Here is a 6,939-nt window from a genome sequence, read left to right as displayed (position 1 = left end):
TTTTGTAATTTTCTCCATAACCAAGTAGGCTACAAATTTTTATCTGTGTTTTAAATGAAATCTTAAAGCTGGAGTCCAACAAACTTCAACTATCATAAAACATAGAGAAACTCACAGAAGTTGACAAACAAGGAATCGTCATCCTAGAAGTGCATTGTAAAGGTTAAGTAATCACTGCAATATCCACTTCAGTAAATAGTATAATCTTCACATAGTGGGAAGGGCTCAAGCCAGAAAGAGATGTGAGTACTACTGAGCCAAGCACTGCTGTCCTCAATTCCTGCTGACTGCAGCCAGCCTGGAATTTCACTCCCTTGCAATGCTCTGCAGAGCCGAGTCCAACATAAATTCAGACCTGAACAAGTCATCAAACTGCTCTATAACTTCACACAGTGACACATTTGCTAAGGTGTTTAAAGTTTCTCTTCTATTAAATACCATAATTATTCATGCCAACCTGATTATTCACATAAATCAACCCTCCATTTAAGCTTTCCCTCCCTTGAGAACACTAAACACTCTTACGTGACCATACCTTTAAGTTTAATAAAGAATTTCAAATGCCTGTCTTCCAAAGGAAATACTGTACAGGTCCAACAGAGCCAGGGAACTACATTAACAGGATCCTGATAAAAGAGAGCAGCTGAAAGCAATACAGATAGGACAAAATGAGGAGGTGGTCAAAATTCCCCTTCCCTTCTCAAAAATCCTAAAATTTCTAAAGTGCATTTAAAAAAGAAAATTAGGTTTGTCACCCTCAAGGTGAACAAACACTTTCAGCATTTTGTTATGGGAGTACCACTCAAGTAAAGTCTCCAGCCAGCAATTTGAGGAATAAGGTAGTGCTGTAGCACCTTTCCAAACCGCTCACAGCTTCAGGCAGCAGAAAAGAGAAAGCTAAAGGACAATAAAGATATGATCATAGCCTACAACATTTCTGTGATGGATAGTGCAACTTTCATGCTACACAGAACTGAGTCCCTTTAAATCCATCAAAATATGTGCACAAGCAGCTTTATCAGAGGGTAAAGGCACAGATGGGTGTGCAGAGCTAGAAGACACTTCAGGGTACATGCAGGTGGCTGGGCTCAACACTGCTGAGAACAAGCATTCACTCAGGGCTGCACCCTCTGCACCCCAACCCAGACCAGCAAAGAGGTGCTCCAGCCTGAAAGGAAGAAAATTCCTGCTTATTCCCTACAGGCTACTTACAGATGGTCTCAAAGAAGCCTGGGGATTCCCTGTACTGCTCACCTCCACTGAGCCCACTGGCTACTCCCTCACCTACTTTTTCAGAGTCATTGACTTAGGAAAATAAAGTCAAATTAAAGCAGATAATCCTGACAAAGTATAACTGAGAAATGTGCACCATTGTGCCAGGAGATATGACAGACAGTGACCTTTAGTAAGGCAAGAGTACGTGTGTGTGAATTTCCTGATCCTCCTAACCCCACTCAGCTCACTGAGGATGGCACAGCTGGCTCAGCCCAGCTGTGTCCCCCAGTTTCATGACTTGGCTGTTTCCATCTTCCTATGCCAAGTGTGTCTGGTCAGTTATATCTCCACTGGGATGCCTCACTGACTGGAACAGGTTATGTACCTACTCATAAATGATCCCTTGAAATACAGATAAACAGCCTTTGCAGGAATAAAAAGAAGTAATATAAGCTACACGAGTAATATAAGTAACACAAGTTCTGGTTTTGTCATTTCCCACGTAAAACACTAGGCCAGCATTGAACAATTTTGTAAACTTTCCAAGAGAACTGTCCATAAGCCAGTTCTTTTACCAGGTGTCAATACCACAGCCAAATAAAATCTTTACACATTATATTGATCTGCATCTATCATATCTTGATCAAAGTTTCCTGCCTTCTGTTAAGGTGCTAATGATTTCCTAAGCAAAATCAAACACAGCTACTCAACTGTCTCAACAAGTTAGATGAAGTCACTTTAATTGCTGACTTTGATGCATCTTTTCTTGCATACTAATTTCGGCTAAGTAAGATGGTGCACACACATTAAATGATGAATCAAGGCAAAAGCAGAGCCTGCTGCAGGTAACTTGGTAAAAGTCTCTCTCATTCCCATGTCTCAGTTTTGGGGACTTTCTTTCTGTCTCTGTTCAGATAGAGCCGCTGCTCCAAAACTCATTTTTCAAAGCCCAAATAATTAAGAATATCCCAATGACAGTCAAAATACTGCTAACAAATAAAATCATTCTATTTTTTCATAAAATCACCCAGTTATTGTCTGTTGGTCATACCTAGTCCTTTTTTGCTCAGATCAAAAGGAGAAATCTGAGGAATAAAACCAAAACTTGAAATTTATGGGTTTAAAGTGCATTTTTAAAACAGCTGTGGCACATGCTGTTTGCCCTGAGATTTCCCAATGTCTCAGTCCTCAGCAGCATCTCAACTGACATGGCTCCATCTTTACCTCTTTAAAATTCCATATGGAGAAGCTCATGTTTTCTCTCCATGCTTGCAATGTGATGAAAAGGGAAAAATTAAAGGGAATGGGATCCTTATAGTAACACATTTGTATTGCTATTGTTAAGCCTGTTTCAAGATCTTAGAACTTTCCATAGAAAAATTTGTACTTGGAGGAAATCTGGAAAGAAAGGTCTTGGCCCTGGAGGGAATTTCATAAAGTACCAAATTAAGAGATGTCAATTGGGTTCTTAAATTACGCAAAGCCAAAGCAAATAACATACATCAGTGGCTTGAAGTGCTCTTTTGTAATCAAATGATTTGTGTTTCAAACCTGAAATTTGACAAGTAATTAATTTCATCAGCAAATTTATTTTGTATGATTTTTATTGCATTTTTAGAAAAAGATAGATTGCATCATAATGTAGTAGAATATAAATTATTATGGCACACATTTTGAGTCTGCCTGAATTTCTTTTTTTCTTTTTCTCACACTGTACAATATATTTCTCCAGTTTTACAATTTACGTCTTGCATATTTTATCTCTGACACGTTTGCTTAATATTTGGATGGCTGCCATTGTGTGCACAAATTAGGCCGCCTCCTTTGAAGTGCCAAGCCCCTTATCCATTACATTTCCCATTGCTTTCAACAACCATTCAAGCTGGAACAGAAGGGTTCTTCCCTGCACTGTGCAGGACAGGGCCATGGGTCACATGTGCATTTCGAGGGGTTGAGCATCCAACCTGCCCCTTGGTTCTCACCATGCTCGTGGACTTGCATGCCAGGGTTTGCACACAGGAAGGTTTTTCGCACAAGTAACATTTAAAGAATGGTTTTCAACCCCAGGAGAAGAAGTTTAGTGCTCAGTACAAATCTGTCTCAGAAACACTTAGCACGGGTTTTAAGCAGAGCAGATCAGCATCTGGTGGCTTCTGAAAACACGGGGAAGTCTTTTCCAATGGGCACATACGAGCAGTTATCATCTGGCAGATGCTCTTAATTCACTTTACTCCTTTTCAATTGCACGCTTGAGTCACAATGTTTTGTGCATTTCTGCGTTGCACAACCTAAGAGCACACACAGCACCTTTGTCACAGAGCAGGTGAGTAAGAGGGTGGTCATTGCAAGCTGCAGGTTCCATTGCGCAAACCGCGCCGCAGAGGATGCGTGTGGGACACTGTTCCAGCACACACAGCTGCCTATGGGAAAGCTCAAATGCACACTGTATTACAACACCCGTTTTTGCTGTGCTGTCATTTGATACTTCCAAGAGATTGATGCTGAAGATTGCCTCTGTTCTGCAAGTCCCCATCTCCCAAGCTGTGGAACAGCCTTGGTGGTTCCTGCAGTCTAAGGTAGGCAGGGAGCACTTCCCAGGGCAAGAACAGTTTTGCCCAGATGTCCCTCAGCAGCAGAGATGTAGTACACCAGGATGGAGGACTCTATCAGCTACAGAAAATATCCAAGCACACCACAGCAGCAAGGTGGACAGTTATTGAAATAGTGCCTGTGAAAACCTGCTGCAGAGCTCCCTTTCTGGTCTCAGATTCCTCTTCTCCAAGTACAAGTAGCTGATGCTGAGGACAGAGAGGCCATTGCCAAGAGAGATGTGTGATCAGAGATCACTGAGAGCTCCCCAAAGTCCTCATACATGCAGTGATGTACAAGGTGCAGGATAGGGGAAAACAAAACCATTTTCTAAGGCCTAGGACTTTAAAATCTCATTTTCTTCAGCCGTATTGTTATTCTCATTATGACAAGCACTTGAAGCTATTACCATAAGTCTAACCTTGTCAAACTTACTATCAAGGCATAATACTTATTTTCAGTGGAAGGAACACATCCCTGCCTCAAACAATGAGCATAAGAGCTCTTTCAAAGAGAACAGAACAAGATATATTTTTATATACTACAGGCCAAATTACTTCCCTCACTGAGGGGTGTAAAAGTTTCCTAGAGAGGAATGAATATGTAGTGTTTTATTTAAAAGTGATTTGCTATTCTGCCATGTAATCTCAAAATCTTGAATCTTCATCATTAGAGTGAGACAAGCTGCATCTTTTTCCCTCCCTTTTTGTATATACTGTAGCCAGTGTTGTTACCATGCAAAAAGTGAATGTTTGTATTTCCTCTATTCCATAACATTATTCATAGAGCTGTAACAACACAAGTGTCTACATTCTCCACGTTTGACTGAATGCATCAATTGTTCTCCATGTTCATGAGAGCTTCACGTTTGAGGTTGAGAAATATTCCTACTGTAAACATCAGACCAAGGAGCACAAATTCAGCTTTCATTTCTCTCCATAGTGATTTCTGCATACAACTTATGACGCAAAGGTGGGTCAATATGTAATACAGCAGCAACAAAGCCTCTCAATAGAATGAAATTCCATTTTGTTAAAACTTCATTTGCCTCTTTAAACAAAATATTTTCTGCTCTGCCTGTGAATGGCCAGTTCAGTTGTAAGGCTCATAACGTAACTGAACTGTCCTGAAGAAATATGGTAATGAAATGTCTTCTTGATAAACTTATCTGAATAAGAGTAACTTCAATTTCAAAGTTGTAAACCCTTACATGCATGTGGATGCTATTATGGAGCAGAAAGAACAAGTGCAGCTCTGAGACAAAACCTAGTATGCCTTGTCTACTTAATGTGCTTGGGATTTTTCCCCTGTGAAAAGGGATTAGTTATTCCTTAGGACATTTATTCAATTATGTGCTGCTGAACAATCATGTGTATAGGTCACTTGTACAAATTACGTATGTGCACAATATTTTCTTTTTTTAATATAAATATTGTGCATATCAAAGCCTCATTAACAATCAGCAAGTTCTTACTATCTGCTCAAGATGCTTCTTTTCAAAGGCTGATTCCCACTCTGATAAAGATACATACAATTCCCAGTTCTACCCACTCTTACCAACACACTCATCTCAGTGTTGTGCATGGCCAAACGCCACTGGAATTTCACCTGCAAACGTTAATGAACTTCTTCCCCTGACAGATACTAGGATCCTCTCTTAAAGTAAGTAATCATTGGCTTAAAATAATGTAGGAGACTTAACAACCCATTTTTCTACTTGCATGTTAAATCACTGGATTATGTAGTTAAAACAATAAAAAAGTCTGATTTCCCTTCATCAGCCATAGGTCTAAATCACTGTAAGTTCTGCTATTAAAGAGTCTCCCTAGGTAACCGCTCTGTCACAGATCTGAACTCAAAATCATTTATTTAACATCTGTTTCACAATAATTTCTTAAAGATTTACTTCCTTTAAACACAACTGGGACACTTGATCCTCCCTTGTTTCAATCTGCAATATCCTTAAAAATAACAGTAAAAGATGTTATGAATACAAAACCAAAGCTGACACCAATAAATTTCAGTGATTCATTTCTCTTGCATTATTCCTGCTTGGCTGCTCCTAGAAGGAGATGAACTGTAGAGACACTCAGAGGCAATTTAGTGGTATTACAGAAGGACCTATTCAGTCTGGATTGAAAAGATCCTCAAAATCACAGGAAAACTTTTTTTAAATTTTTTTTTTTTAATTTTTTTTTTGAGGTGTGTAGTAAATACAATTTATCAACTAAGAAACCTCATGGCTCTATGGAGTGGAGCTATCCTTAGAGTGGAGCATGCACCAGTGTGTGGCACACTGCCTTGAAAGTAGGTAATGCATTAATACAGTTGCTCTACCTGGTTACTTCAGACTAAAAAAATCTGCTTTTCTTTTACACAGGGGGTTATCTTCATAAAATTCATTGAAGGGATGGATTGCCACCATAAAACTAATAATATATTTAAAGTATTAATATTTTCCAAGTGTTAGAAGATTTTATGTCAGGCTACAACGGTGTTGCTGTGGACTTGCCCACTTTTCTCCCCCCTGGAAATTTTGCCTGGGCTGAATGTAAACACTCTGGACATTGTTCTAGGATTTTTGGGAACCCAGACATAACTACTTGCAGACTGATGGACATGTTGAAATACCAAACCAGTGGCTCCTGAGCAAGTATAGACCAAGTATCCAGCACAGCACCCATTGAGGGCACAGGGCACGTGCTGGAGCTCTGGTGCTCCACAGCTTTGCTGCAAATGCACGGAGCATCTGCTCTGCACATGAGCACATATTTCACTCCAGGAAATCCTGGACAGAAACAGAACCACCTGAGCTTGCTGCTGCTCTCCCCCTCCATCAGCAGCCTGCTCCAGGTTACAGCTGCCTTCCCATCCCTACCCTGGCTGTGTCAGGGTCCCTGCTGAGCCTGGAGGGTCGGGCTGCTCTGCCATCACCTTCACCAAAGCCCAGCATCCAGAGCAGGCACCTGCCCTGAACAGCCACACCACATTACGTTTGCAAACAAAGAGATCAGGCTGCTATTGCAAATGTTACCATTTTATCAAGTGTCTCGTAATGTTTGTTGTTCTTGTACTTGAACTTCTGGAGCCAGAGAATTGCGTGAGAATTGTAACTTTTCATTTTCAAAAAAACTT

This window comes from Zosterops lateralis (assembly GCF_965231275.1).
Source record: "Zosterops lateralis genome assembly, chromosome: 12".
Classification (NCBI taxonomy): domain Eukaryota; kingdom Metazoa; phylum Chordata; class Aves; order Passeriformes; family Zosteropidae; genus Zosterops; species Zosterops lateralis.
Note: the sequence above shows the minus strand (reverse complement) of the source record.